This window comes from Triticum urartu, chromosome 5A (assembly GCF_056163025.1).
Source record: "Triticum urartu cultivar PI428250 chromosome 5A, HENAU_Tu73, whole genome shotgun sequence".
Classification (NCBI taxonomy): domain Eukaryota; kingdom Viridiplantae; phylum Streptophyta; class Magnoliopsida; order Poales; family Poaceae; genus Triticum; species Triticum urartu.
The window spans coordinates 21,560,123-21,575,459 of record NC_141877.1 but is presented as its reverse complement, the minus strand read 5'-3'; the positions used below and the strand labels follow the sequence as shown (position 1 = coordinate 21,575,459).

Sequence of the window (15,337 nt, the reverse complement as noted above, 5' to 3'; positions counted from 1 at the left end):
ATGATCTCCATCATCGTGTCTCCATGAAGTTTCTCGCCAACTATTACTTCTACTACTATGGCTAACACGTTTAGCAATAAAGTAAAGTAATTTACATGGCGTTTCTCAATGACACGCAGGTCATACAAAAAATAAAGACAACTCCTCTTGCTCCTGCCGGTTGTCATACTCATCGACATGCAAGTCGTGATTCCTATTACAATAACATGATCTCATACATCACATATATATCATTCATCATTCATCACAACTTTGGCCATATCACATCACAAAAACACTTGCTGCAAAAACAAGTTAGACGTCCTCTAATTGTTGTTGCAAGTTTTACATGGCTACAATAGGGTTCTAGCAAGAACGTTTTCTTACCTACGTAAAAGCCACAACGTGATTTTTCAACTTCTATTTACCCTTCATAAGGACCCTTTTCGTCGAATCCGCTCCAACTAAAGTGGGAGAGACAGACACCCGCTAGCCACCTTATGCAACTAGTGCATGTCAGTCGGTGGAACCTGTCTCACGTAAGCGTACGTGTAAGGTCGGTCCGGGCCGCTTCATCCCACAATACCGCTGAAGCAAAATAAGACTAGTAGCGGCAAGAAAGTTGACAACATCTACGCCCACAACAAATTGTGTTCTACTCGTGCAAAGAGAACTACGCATAGACCTAGCTCATGATGCCACTGTTGGGGAACGTTGCAAAAAATAAAAATTTTCCTACGGTTTCACCAAGATCCATCTATGAGTTCATCTAGCAACGAGTCATCGGGGTGCATCTACATACCTTTGTAGATCGCGAGCGGAAGCGTTCAAGAGAACGGGGATGAAGGAGTCGTACTCGTCCTGATCCAAATCATCGGAGATCCTAGCGCCGAACGGACGACACCTCCGCGTTCAACACACGTACGGTCAGCATGACATCTCCTCATTCTTGATCCAGCAAGGGGGAAGGAGAGGTTGATGAAGATCCAGCAGCACGACGGCGTGGTGGTGGATGCAGCAGTCACCGCAGAAGGGCTTCGCCGAGCTTCTGCGAGAGGGAGAGGTGTAGCAAGGGAGAGGGAGGCGCCAAGGCTTGGTTGCGGCTGCCCTCCCCCCCCCTTTATATAGGCCCCCTGGGGGGGCGCCGGCCCTGGAGATGTGATGTCCCAAGGGGGCGGCGGCCAGGGGGGTGGAGTGCCCCCCAAGACAAGTGGCCCCCTCCACCCTAGGGTTTCCAACCCTAGGCGCACGGGGGGCCCAAGGGGGGGCGCACCATCCCACTATGGGCTGGTTCCCCTCCCCACTTCAGCCCATGGGGCCCTCCGGGATGGGTGGCCCCACCCGGTGGACCCCCGGGACCCATCCGGTGGTCCCGGTACAATACCGGTGACCCCCGAATCTTTCCCGATGGCCGAAACTGCACTTCCTATATATAATTCTTCACCTCCGGACCATTCCGGAACACCTCGTGACGTCCGGGATCTCATCCGGGACTCCGAACAACTTTCGCATTACTGCATACTCATATCTCTACAACCCTAGCGTCACCGAACCTTAATTGTGTAGACCCTACGGGTTCGGGAGATATGCAGACATGACCGACACGCCTCTCCGGCCAATAACCAACAGCGGGATCTGGAGACCCATGTTGGCTCCCACATACTCCTCGATGATCTCATCGGATGAACCACGATGTCGAGGATTCAATCAATCCCGTATACAATTCCCTTTGTCAATCGGTATTTTACTTGCCCGAGATTCGATCGTCGGTATCCCCATACCTCGTTCAATCTCGTTACCGGCAAGTCACTTTACTCGTACCGTAATTCATGATCCCGTGATCAAACACTTTGATCACATTGAGCTCATTATGATGATGTTGTTGGGGAACGTAGTAATTTCAAAAAAATTCCTACGCACACGCAAGATCATGTGGTGCATAGCAACGAGAGGGGAGTGTGTTGTCTACATACCCTCGTAGACCAAAGCGGAAGCGTTGACGCAACGTAGAGGAAGTAGTCGTACGTCTTCCCGGTCCAACCGATCCAAGCACCGTTACTCCGGCACCTCCGAGTTCTTGGCACACGTTCAGCTCGATGACGCAACCCGAGCTCCGATCTAGCAAAGCATCGAGGAGGAGTTCCGTCAGCACGACGGCATGGTGACGATGAAGATGTTCTACCGACACAGGGCTTCGCCTAAGCACTGCAACGATATGACCGAGGTGGAATATGGTGGAGGGGGGCACCGCACACGGCTAAGGAACGATCACGAAGATCAACTTGTGTGTTCTAGGGTGCCCCCTGCCCCCGTATATAAAGGAGGGAGGGGGAGGTGCGGCCGGCCCCAAGGGGTGCGCCTGGAGGAGTCCTACTCCCACCGGGAGTAGGACTCCCCCCTCTCTTGCCTTGTTGGAGAAGGAAAGGTGGAGGGAGAAGAGGAAAGGGGGGCGCCCCCTCCTTCCTTGTCCTATTCGGAGTAGGGGGGGAGGGGGCGTGCGGCCTGCCCTGGCCGGCCCCTCTCTTCTCCCTTATGGCCCATGTAGGCCCATTAACCCCCGGGGGGGTTCCGGTAACCTCCCGGTACTCCGGTAAAATGCCGATTTCACCCGGAACAATTCCGATGTCCAAATATAGGCTTCCAATATATCGATCTTTATGTCTCGACCATTTCGAGACTCCTCGTCATGTCCGTGATCACATCTGGGACTCCGAACAACCTTTGATACATCAAAATGCATAAACTCATAATAACTGTCATCGTAACGTTAAGCGTGCGGACCCTACGGTTCGAGAACAATGTAGACATGACCGAGACACGTCTCCGGTCAATAACCAATAGCGGGACCTGGATGCCCATATTGGCTCCTACATATTCTACGAAGATCTTTATCGGTCAGACCGCATAACAGTATACATTGTTCCCTTTGTCATCGGTATGTTACTTGCCCGAGATTCGATCGTCGGTATCCAATACCTAGTTCAATCTCGTTACCGGCAAGTCTCTTTACTCGTTCCGTAATACATCATTCCACAACTAACATATTAGTTGTAATGCTTGCAAGGCTTATGTGATGTGCATTACTGAGAGGGCCCAGAGATACCTCTCCGACATTCGGAGTGACCTTTGGAGACACCTGTAGAGCACCTTTATAATCACCCAGTTACGTTGTGATGTTTGGTAGCACACAAAGTGTTCCTCCGGTAAATGGGAGTTGCATAATCTCATAGTCATAGGAACATGTATAAGTCATGAAGAAAGCAATAGCAACATACTAAACAATCGGGCGCTAAGCTAATGGAATGGGTCATGTCAATCAGATCATTCAACTAATGATGTGACCTCGTTAATCAAATAACAACTCTTTGTTCATGGTTAGGAAACATAACCATCTTTGATTAACGAGCTAGTCAAGTAGAGGCATACTAGTGACACTCTGTTTGTTTATATATTCACACATGTATTATGTTTCCGGTTAATACAATTCTAGCATGAATAATAAACATTTATCATGATATGTGAGGAAATAAATAATAACTTTATTATTGCCTCTAGGGCATATTTCCTTCAGTCTCCCACTTGCACTAGAGTCAATAATCTAGATTACACAGTAATGATTCTAACACCCATGGAGCTTTGGTGCTGATCATGTTTTGCTCGTGGAAGAGGCTTAGTCAACGGGTCTGCTACATTCAGATCCGTATGTATCTTGCAAATCTCTATGTCTCCCACCTGGACTGGATCCCGGATGGAATTGAAGCGTCTCTTGATGTGCTTGGTTCTCTTGTGAAATCTGGATTCCTTTGCCAAGGCAATTGCACTAGTATTGTCACAAAAGATTTTCATTGGACCCGATGCACTAGGTATGACACCTAGATCGGATGTGAACTCCTTCATCTAGACTCCTTTGTTTGCTGCTTCCGAAGCAGCTATGTACTCCGCTTCACATGTAGATCCCGCCATGACACTTTGTTTAGAACTGCACCAACTGACAGCTCCACCGTTTAATGTAAACACGTATCCGGTTTGCGATTTAGAATCGTCCGGATCAGTGTCAAAGCTTGCATCAACGTAACCGTTTACGATGAGCTCTTTGTCACCTCCATATATGAGAAACATATCCTTAGTCCTCTTCAGGTACTTCAGGATGTTCTTGACCGCTGTCAAGTGATCCACTCCTGGATTACTTTGGTACCTCCCTGCTAAACTTATAGCAAGGCACACATCAGGTCTGGTACACAACATTGCATACATGATAGAGCCTATGGCTGAAGCATAGGGAACATCTTTCATTTTCTCTCTATCTTCTGCAGTGGTCGGGCATTGAGTCTTACTCAACTTCACACCTTGTAACACAGGAAAGAATCCTTTCTTTGCTTGATCCATTTTGAACTTCTTCAAAACTTTGTCAAGGTATGTGCTTTGTGAAAGTCCAATTAAGCGTCTTGATCTATCTCTATAGATCTTAATGCCCAATATGTAAGCAGCTTCACCGAGGTCTTTCATTGAAAAACTCTTATTCAAGTATCCTTTTATGCTATCCAGAAATTCTATATCATTTCCGATTAGTAATATGTCATCCACATATAATATCAGAAATGCTACAGAGCTCCCACTCACTTTCTTGTAAATACAGGCTTCTCCAAAAGTCTGTACAAACCCAAATGCTTTGATCACACTATCAAAGCGTTTATTCCAACTCCGAGAGGCTTGCACCAGTCCATAAATGGATCGCTGGAGCTTGCACACTTTGTTAGCTCCCTTTGGATCGATAAAACCTTCTGGTTGCATCATATACAACTCTTCTTCCAGAAATCCATTCAGGAATGCAGTTTTTACATCCATTTGCCAAATTTCATAATCATAAAATGCGCCAATTGCTAACATGATTTGGACAGACTTAAGCATCGCTACGGGTGAGAAAGTCTCATCGTAGTCAATCCCTTGAACTTGTCGAAAACCTTTTGCGACAAGTCGAGCTTTGTAGACAGTAACATTACCGTCAGCGTCAGTCTTCTTCTTGAAGATCCATTTATTCTCAATTGCTTGCCGACCATCGGGCAAGTCAACCAAAGTCCACACTTTGTTCTCATACATGGATCCCATCTCAGATTTCATGGCTTCAAGCCATTTTGCGGAATCTGGGCTCACCATCGCTTCTTCATAGTTCGTAGGTTCATCATGATCTAGTAGCATGACTTCCAGAACAGGATTGCCGTACCACTCTGGTGCGGATGTTACTCTGGTTGATCTACGAGGTTCTGTAGTAACTTGATCTGAAGTTCCATGATCATCATCATTAACTTCCTCACTAATTGGTTTAGACGTCACAGAAACTGGTTCCTGTGATGTGCTATTTCCCAATAAGGGAGCAGGTACGGTCACCTCATCAAGTTCTACTTTCCTCCCACTCACTTCTTTCGAGAGAAACTCCTTCTCTAGAAATGATCCATTTTTAGCAACGAATATCTTGCCTTAGGATCTGTGATAGAAGGTGTACCCAACAGTTTCCTTTGGATATCCTATGAAGACACATTTCTCTGATTTGGGTTCAAGCTTATCAGGTTGAAGCTTTTTCACATAAGCATCGCAGCCCCAAACTTTAAGAAACGACAACTTTGGTTTCTTGCCAAACCATAGTTCATAAGGCGTCGTCTCAACGGATTTTGATGGTGCTCTATTTAACGTGAATGCGGCCGTCTCTAAAGCATAACCCCAAAACGATAGCGGTAAATCTGTAAGACACATCATAGATCGCACCATATCAAGTAAAGTATGATTACGACGTTCGGACACACCATTACGTTGTGGTGTTCCGGGTGACGTGAGTTGCGAAACTATTCCACATTGTTTCAAATGTAAACCAAACTCGTAACTCAAATATTCTCCTCCACGATCAGATCGTAGAAACTTTATTTTCTTGTTACGATGATTTTCAACTTCACTCTGAAATTCTTTGAACTTTTCAAATGTTTCAGACTTATGTTTCATTAAGTAGATATACCCATATCTGCTTAAATCATCTGTGAAGGTGAGAAAATAACGATATCCGCCACGAGCCTCAACATTCATCGGACCACATACATCTGTATGTATGATTTCCAATAAATCTGTTGCTCTCTCCATAGTACCGGAGAACGGCGTTTTAGTCATCTTGCCCATGAGGTATGGTTCGCAAGTACCAAGTGATTCACAATCAAGTGGTTCCAAAAGTCCATCAGTATGGAGTTTCTTCATGCGTTTTACACCGATATGATCTAAACGGCAGTGCCACAAATAAGTTGCACTATCATTATCAACTCTGCATCTTTTGGCTTCAACATTATGAATATGTGTATCACTACTATCGAGATTCATCAAAAATAGACCACTCTTCAAAGGTGCATGACCATAAAAGATATTACTCATATAAATAGAACAACAATCATTCTCTGATTTAAATGAATAACCGTCTCGCATCAAACAAGATCCAGATATAATGTTCATGCTCAACGCTGGCACCAAATAACAATTATTTAGGTCTATTATTAATCCCGAAGGTAGATGTAGAGGTAGCGTGCCGACCGCGATCACATCGACTTTGGAACCATTTCCCACGCGCATCGTCACCTCGTCCTTTGCCAGTGTTCGCTTAATCCGTAGTCCCTGTTTCGAGTTGCAAATATTAGCAACAGAACCAGTGTCAAATACCCAGGTGCTACTGCGAGCTCTAGTAAGTTACACATCAATAACATGTATATCACATATACCTTTGTTCACCTTGCCATCCTTCTTATCCGCCAAATACTTGGGGCAGTTCCGCTTCCAGTGACCAGTCTGCTTGCAGTAGAAGCACTCAGTTTCAGGCTTTGGTCCAGACTTGGGTTTCTTCTCCTGAGCAGCAACTTGCTTGCTGTTCTTCTTGATGTTCCCCTTCTTTTTCCCTTTGCCCTTTTTCTTGAAACTAGTGGTCTTGTTGACCATCAACACTTGATGCTCCTTCTTGATTTCTACCTCCGCAACCTTTAGCATTGCGAAGAGCTCGGGAATTGTCTTATCCATCCCTTGCATATTATAGTTCATCACGAAGCCCTTGTAGCTTGGTGGAAGTGATTGGAGAATTCTGTCAATGACGCAATCATCCGGAAGATTAACTCCCAGTTGAATCAAGTGATTACAATACCCAAACATCTTGAGTATATGCTCACTGACAGAACTATTCTCCTCCATCTTGCAGCTATAGAACTTATTGGAGACTTCATATCTCTCAATCTGGGCATTCTGTTGGAATATTAACTTCAACTCCTGGAACATCTCATATGCGCCATGACGTTCATAATGTCGTTGAAGTCCCGGTTCTAAGCCGTAAAGCATGGCACACTGAACTATCGAGTAGTCATCAGCTTTGCTCTGCCAGACGTTCATAACATCTGGTGTTGCTCCTGCAGCAGGCCTGGCGCCCAGCGGTGCTTCCAGGACGTAATTCTTCTGTGCAACAATGAGGATAATCCTCAAGTTATGGACCCAGTCCGTGTAATTGCTACCATCATCTTTCAACTTTGCTTTCTCAAGGAACGCATTAAAATTCAACAGAACAACAGCACGGGCCATCTATCTACAATCAACATAAACAAGCAAGATACTATCAGGGACTAAGTTCATGATAAATTTAAGTTCAATTAGTCATATTACTTAAGAACTCCCACTTAGATAGACATCCCTCTAATCTTCGAAGTGATCACGTGATCCAAATCAACTAAACCATAACCGATCATCACGTGAAATGGATTAGTCTTCAATGGTGAACATCATTATGTTGATCATATCTACTATATGATTCACGCTCGACCTTTCGGTCTCCGTGTTCCGAGGCCATATCTCCATATGCTAGGCTCATCAAGTATAACCCGAGTATTCTGCATGTGCAAAACTGGCTTGCACCCGTTGTAGATGGACGTAGAGCTTATCACACCCGATCATCACGTGGTGTCTGGGCACGACGAACTTTGGCAACGGTGCATACTCAGGGAGAACACTTCTTGATAATTAGTGAGAGATCATCTTATAATGCTACCGTCAATCAAAGCAAGATAAGATGCATAAAAAGATAAACATCACATGCAATCAATATAAGTGATATGATATGGCCATCATCATCTTGTGCTTGTGATCTCCATCTTCGAAGCACCGTCATGATCACCATCGTCACCGGCACGACACCTTGATCTCCATCGTAGCATCGTTGTCGTCTCGCCAATCTTATGCTTCTACGACTATCGCTACAGCTTAGTGATAAAGTAAAGCATTACAGGGCGATTGCATTGCATACAATAAAGCGACAACCATATGGCTCCTGCCAGTTGCCGATAACTCGGTTACAAAACATGATCATCTCATACAATAAAATTTAGCATCATGTCTTGACCATATCACATCACAACATGCCCTGCAAAAACAAGTTAGACATCCTCTACTTTGTTTGTTGCAAGTTTTACGTGGCTGCTACGGGCTTAAGCAAGAACCAATCTCACCTACGCATCAAAACCACAACGATAGTTTGTCAAGTTGATGCCGTTTTAACCTTCGCAAGGACCGGGCGTAGCCACACTCGGTTCAACTAAAGTTGGAGAAACTGACACCCGCCAGCCACCTGTGTGCAAAGCACGGCGGTAGAACCAGTCTCGCGTAAGCGTACGCGTAATGTCGGTCCGGGCCGCTTCATCCAACAATACCGCCGAACCAAAGTATGACATGCTGGTAGGCAGTATGACTTATATCGGCCACAACTCACTTGTGTTCTACTCGTGCATATAACATCAAACCATAAAACCTAGGCTCTGATACCACTATTGGGGAACGTAGTAATTTCAAAAAAATTCCTACGCACACGCAAGATCATGGTGATGCATAGCAACGAGAGGGGAGTGTGTTGTCTACGTACCCTCGTAGTCCGAAGCGGAAGCGTTGACGCAACGTAGAGGAAGTAGTCATACGTCTTCCCGGTCCAACCGATCCAAGCACCGTTACTCCGGCACCTCCGAGTTCTTGGCACACGTTCAGCTCGATGACGCACCCCGAGCTCCGATCCAGCAAAGCTTCGAGGAGGAGTTCCGTCAGCACGACGGCGTGGTGACGATGAAGATGTTCTACCGGCGCAGGGCTTCGCCTAAGCACTGCAACGATATGACTGAGGTGGAATATGGTGGAGGGGGCACCGCACACGGCTAAGGAACGATCATGAATATCAACTTGTGTGTTCTAGGGTGCCCCCCTGCCCCCGTATATAAAGGAGGGAGGGGGAGGTGCGGCCGGCCCCAAGGGGTGCGCCTGGAGGAGTCCTACTCCCACCGGGAGTAGGACTCCCCCCTCTCTTGCCTTGTTGGAGAAGGAAAGGGGGAGGGAGAAGAGGAAAGGGGGGCGCCCCCTCCTTCCTTGTCCTATTCGGACTAGGGGGGGAGGGGGCGTGCGGCCTGCCCTGGCCGGCCCCTCTCTTCTCCCTTATGGCCCATGTAGGCCCATTAACCCCCGGGGGGGTTCAAGTATCCTCCCGGTACTCCGGTAAAATGCCGATTTCACCCGGAACAATTCTGATGTACAAATATAGGCTTCCAATATATCGATCTTTATATCTCGACCATTTCGAGACTCCTCGTCATGTCCGTGATCACATCCGGGACTCCGAACAACCTTCGATACATCAGAATGCATAAATCATAATAACTGTCATCGTAACGTTAAGCGTGCGGACCCTATAGTTCGAGAACAATGTAGACATGACCGAGACACGTCTCCGGTCAATAACCAATAGCGGGACCTAGATGCCCATATTGGCTCCTACATATTCTATGAAGATCTTTATCGGTCAGACCGCATAACAGTTTACGTTGTTCCCTTTGTCATCGGTATGTTACTTGCCCGAGATTCGATCGTCGGTGTCCAATACCTAGTTCAATCTCGTTACCGGCAAGTCTCTTTACTCGTTCCGTAATACATCATTCTACAACTAACATATTAGTTGTAATGCTTGCAAGGCTTATGTGATGTGCATTACCGAGAGGGCCCAGAGATACCTCTCCGACATTCGGAGTGACAAATTCTAATCTCGAAATACGCCAACCCAACAAGTACCTTTGGATACACCTGTAGAGCACCTTTATAATCACCCAATTACGTTGTGACGTTTGGTAGCACACAAAGTGTTCCTCCGGTAAACGGGAGTTGCATAATCTCATAGTCATAGGAACATGTATAAGTCATGAAGAAAGCAATAGCAACATACTAAACGATCGGGTGCTAAGCTAATGGAATGGGTCATGTCAATCAGATCATTCAACTAATGATGTGACCTCGTTAATCAAATAACAACTCTTTGTTCATGGTTAGGAAACATAACCATCTTTGATTAACGAGCTAGTCAAGTAGAGGCATACTAGTGACACTCTGTTTGTTTATATATTCACACATGTATTATGTTTCCGGTTAATACAATTCTAGCATGAATAATAAACATTTATCATGATATATGAGGAAATAAATAATAACTTTATTATTGCCTCTAGGGCATATTTCCTTCAGATGCATTACCGAGTGGGCCCAGTGATACCTCTCCGTAATACGGAGTAACAAATCCCAGTCTCGATCCGTGTCAACCCAACAGACACTTTCGGAGATACCCGTAGTATACCTTTATAGTCACCCAGTTACGTTGTGACGTTTGGTACACCCAAAGCACTCCTACGGTATCCGGGAGTTACATGATCTCATGGTCTAAGGAAAAGATACTTGACATTGGAATAGCTCTAGCAAACAAACTATACGATTTTGTGCTATGCTTAGGATTGGGTCTTGTCCATCACATCATTCTCCTAATGATGTGATCTCGTTATCAATGACATCCAATGCCCATAGTCAGGAAACCATGACTATCTGTTGATCAATGAGCTAGTCAACTAGAGGCTTACTAGGGACATGTTGGTGTCTATGTATTCACACATGTATTACGATTTCCGGATAACACAATTATAGCATGAATAAAAGACAATTATCATGAACAAGGAAATATAATAATAATCCTTTTATTATTGCCTCTAGGGCATATTTCCAACAATAATATCACTTATTATTTAAATATATTTATAACAAAATGCTCAGCCCCTTTTTATTTTTTGATAACATTGCTGGCCCAACCCAACATTATAATTAGAATCAGCCCAGCAAAATCGTGTATTTCGAGAAAGTGCAAATGGCCTGTAATTTTTTAGGAAATAAAATAAACGGGCCGCATGGACGCTACATTATTTGTTCACCCAGCCCAGCTAATGGCTGTAATTCAAAAAAAAAGAGATCAAATTGACTGTAAATTCTACCGCGCAAAAAAAAGACTGTAAATTCTAAAAAAATGGGTTGAATACGTGCCACATTTTTGGAGGCTGAAATGTGGGCCAATAGGTCGAAGCCAATGCAAGTCGTTGTCAATTTAGTCAACAAATGATTCTGACATGTTAGCCGTTGGATTTACATCCAACGACAGGCATCCATCTTCAATCTCTCGTCTTCTTCCTCCAGCGCCGCTGGGACCACCTCCCGCCTCCTGCTGCTAGCAGCTCTGCTTAGCACGCTTCGGTATGAAGCGCTACTCCACTGTTGGCCAGGCCATCCCTCCACCCCTCCACACCTCATGTTCTTCTCCACCGACTGCCGAACCACACTGCACTAGAACCAGTTAACCCTCGTACACCTCTCCGCCTGTGACTCTACTCCCACGTCTTCCCATCTCCGGCTCGTTGCTGTCCGGGCCTCGCCGTCGTCCACCACCTTGGATGCGCTCGGCGCGGCGTGGTCAACGTGGTCAACGAACGACACCATCGGAAGTAGACTATGCGTGGAGAGGCTGACAGCTGGGTCCACGGCCGCACACAAGGAAATGCCTCCTTATTACGCGCAAAATAATGATTCCTCCACCTGACATCTGGGACCCACCGGAAGGGCCTCTGTATTTCGCGAAATAAAGTGCCCCCCGCTGACATGTCGGACCCACCAGCTATCTTCGCACGCAAGGAAGTGCCTCCTTATTACGCACAAAAAAATGAATATTCCCCCTGCCAGCTGGAACCCAGCATAGTGGGAGGCTGACTTGTGGGCCTACCAAGTTGACGGAGACGGAGGGCTTTGTCAACTTAGTCAATATGAACGATTCTAGCTCATGTTACCGTACGACGTTCATCCAACGGCCGTAGTGCTTCTTCAACCTCTGGTCTTCTTGCTCCAGCCGCCCAAACCAACGCCGGTCGTGCCGCGTGCTCCTGCCTCCCGTGGCCGGCTGTGATGCCGCGGAGGCCTCACCGCCCCCTACTACTCCCACCGCTGGCCAGGCCATCCCTCTAGTCACCCACACCCCCTGTTATTCTGCAGCGACAGCAGCCTCACACCGCAGCAGAACCAGTGAACCCTCGTACTCCTCTTCGCGTGGGCATCCACTGCTGCGTCTTCCCCGGCTCCGAGTCGTCCCCTTCCTAGTCCTAGCCATCGTCCACCGCCCTGGTGCTCTCGGCGCGGCGTGGTCAACGTGGTCAACGACCGACTTCCATCGGAAGAGTACTGTACGTGCAGAGGCTGACAGCTGGGTCCACGGCAGCCGCAAGGAAGTGCCTCCTTATTACGCGGAAAATAATTATTCCTCCACCTGACAGCAAGGACCCATCGGACGGGCCACCAGTATTTTGCGAAAAAAAATCGTTTCCCCCTGACTGCTGGGACCCACCGGACAGGCCACCGTATTTTGCGAAAAAAACATTCCCCCCGCTGTCAGCTCGGACCCACCGGAAGTGCCTCCTTATTACGCACAAAAAAATGAATACTTCCCCGGCTAGCTAGGACCCACCTTGCTGGGAGGCTGACTTGTGGGCCTACTAAGTTGACGGGGACGAAGGGCTTTGTCAACTTAGTCAATATGAACGATTCTAGCTCCAGTGACCATACGATGTCCATCCAACGGCCGTAGTGCTTCTTCAACCTCGGGTCTTCTTGCTCCAGCCGGCCAAAGCAGCGCTAGTCGTGCCGCATGCTCCTGCCTCCCGTGGCCGGCTGTGCTGCCGCAGAGGCCTCACCGCCCCCTACTATTCCCACCGCTGACCAGGCCCTGCGGCGACGGCAGCCTCACACCGCAGTCGAACCAGTGAACCCTCTTAGTCCTCTCCGCGCGGGCTTCCACTGCCGCGTCATCCCCTTCCTAGGCCTCGCCGTCGTCCACCGCCGTGGTGCTCTCCGGGCGGCATGGTCAACGTGGTCAAGGAACGACTTCCATCGGAAGAGTACTGTACATGGAGAGGCTGACAGCTGGGTCCACGGCCATAGCCCAGTTTTTTTATGATTTGCCAAGTAAGTCGCTTTGTCAGGCCTGTTGGGCTGCAAATCTTTCAAGACGAGGAGAGCTTTCATTCGGCTGGCCGAGAAAATGGCCCATCAGTAATGAGAAATGGGTTGTACATTTTTAAAACACATCAAACCGGCAATTAGTTTCAAATATCTCTTTTTTCATTTCTAGATTTTAAATTACATTAATTTTTATGCGTGGAGAATTTGTTGGATTTTATATTGATATACATTTATTTTTAAAATCAGTTTGAATGTGAGTCAAAATTTCGGGATTAAAAACAGTTCGGACCGTACCGAAATATGCAAAATTTCATATAATTTTTTAACCGTTGCCACAATATGGGCTGCAATGCTAACAAAAAGAATATGGGCTCCAAAAAAACCTTAAGAATTAGCAAATGGGTTGTAAATTATTAGAAATAATGGCAGATGGGCTGTATGCTGTTTTCCACAGATTTGAGGCTTTCCTAAAAAAAGGTTGACGCACAAGCAGTGATTGTTGGATGTCCATCCAACGACCGTCGTGCTTCTTCAATCTCTGCTCTTCCTGCTCCAGCCGCTCAAACAAGCGCCGGCGGGACTGCCTGCTCCCTCCTCCTCGCGGCCGGCGGTGCTGCCACGCAGGCCTCACCGCCCGACCGTACTCCCATCGCTGGCCTAGACATCCCTCTACTCACCCACACCTGCTGTTATTCTCTGGCGACGGCAGACGAACCAGTAAACCCTCGTACAGTCGTACTCCCCTCCGCGTGGGAAACAACTGCCGAGTCTTCCCTGCCTCTGTGTCATCCCCTTCCTAGGCCTCGCCGTTGTCCACTTCCCTGGTGCTCTCGGCGTGGCGTGGTCAACGTGGTCAAGGAACGACTTCCATCTGACGTGGACTGTACGTGGAGAGGCTAACAGCTGGGTCCACGGCCACAGCAAGGAAGTGCCGCCTTATTACGCGGAAAATAATGTTTCCTCCACCTGACAGTTGGGACCCACCGGACGGGCCATTGTATTTCGTGAAAAAAACGTTTCCCCCTGACTGCTGGGACCCACCAGCTACATCTTCGCACGCAAGGAAGTGTGTCTGGGAAAAAAACTGATTCGCCCCCTGACTGCTGGGACCGACCAGCTACATCTTCGCAGGCAAGGAAGTGCTTGACAGTCGGGGCCCACCTAATCGAAGCGTACGTTGCGTTGTCATTCTGGTCGCGAATGTGTACATACATACTGGTCGATGTAGAGGCGTGCATGTGTCGTAGTAGAGGCGTGCACATAGCATGTACACGTACGTACAGCGGCCAGGGTGCAAGAAAGAAAATACAGCCACGTATGTGTACATACGGGCGGGGTCTCGAACGCCTACTCGCGCATACGTACGGCCAGGGCTCGTGTACATGGCTAGGTCGGAACGGAGAAACAACGTCGTCGTCGTGTTCATGGGGAGGCAACGGAATGCGTGGTCGTGTTCATCGGGAGGGCTTGGACGGAACAGGCGATGGAAACGAGGCCTGGCGTACCGTAGAACGGAGGAAACGGCCTTGTGTTCGACCGGCCACGTTCGAAACGGGATCCTGTTCATCGGGAGGGGTGTGGCGTACCGCAAAACGGAGGAAATGGACCTCCTACGGTCGAAACGGGGGTCCTGTTGATCGGGAGGGGTGTGGCGTACCGCAAAACGGACGAAACAGACCTCATATGATCGAAACGGGGGTCCTGTTCATCGGGAGGGGTGTGGCGTACCGCAAAACGGAGGAAATGGACCTCCTACGGTCGAAACGGGGGTCCTGTTGATTGGGAGGGGTGTGGCGTACCGCAAAACGGATGAAACAGACCTCCTACGGTCGAAACGGGGGTCCTGTTGATCGGGAGGGGTGTGGCGTACCGCAAAACGGAGGAAACGGACTTGTGTTGGAGCGCTACGGTCGAAACGGGGGTCCTGTTCATCGGGAGGGGTGTGGCGTACCGCAAATCGGGACTCCACGGGATACTGTTCATCTCCACCGTCGACCCCCTCCAG

The 15,337-nt window shown here is 47.7% G+C and overlaps 1 protein-coding gene across 1 annotated transcript in view; it reads left to right on the top strand.

Annotated features, from left to right (window-relative positions):
• Window positions 1-15,337, top strand: part of LOC147967612 (uncharacterized) — a 55,517-nt gene that overhangs the window by 28,695 nt on the left and 11,485 nt on the right. The window lies entirely within an intron of this gene.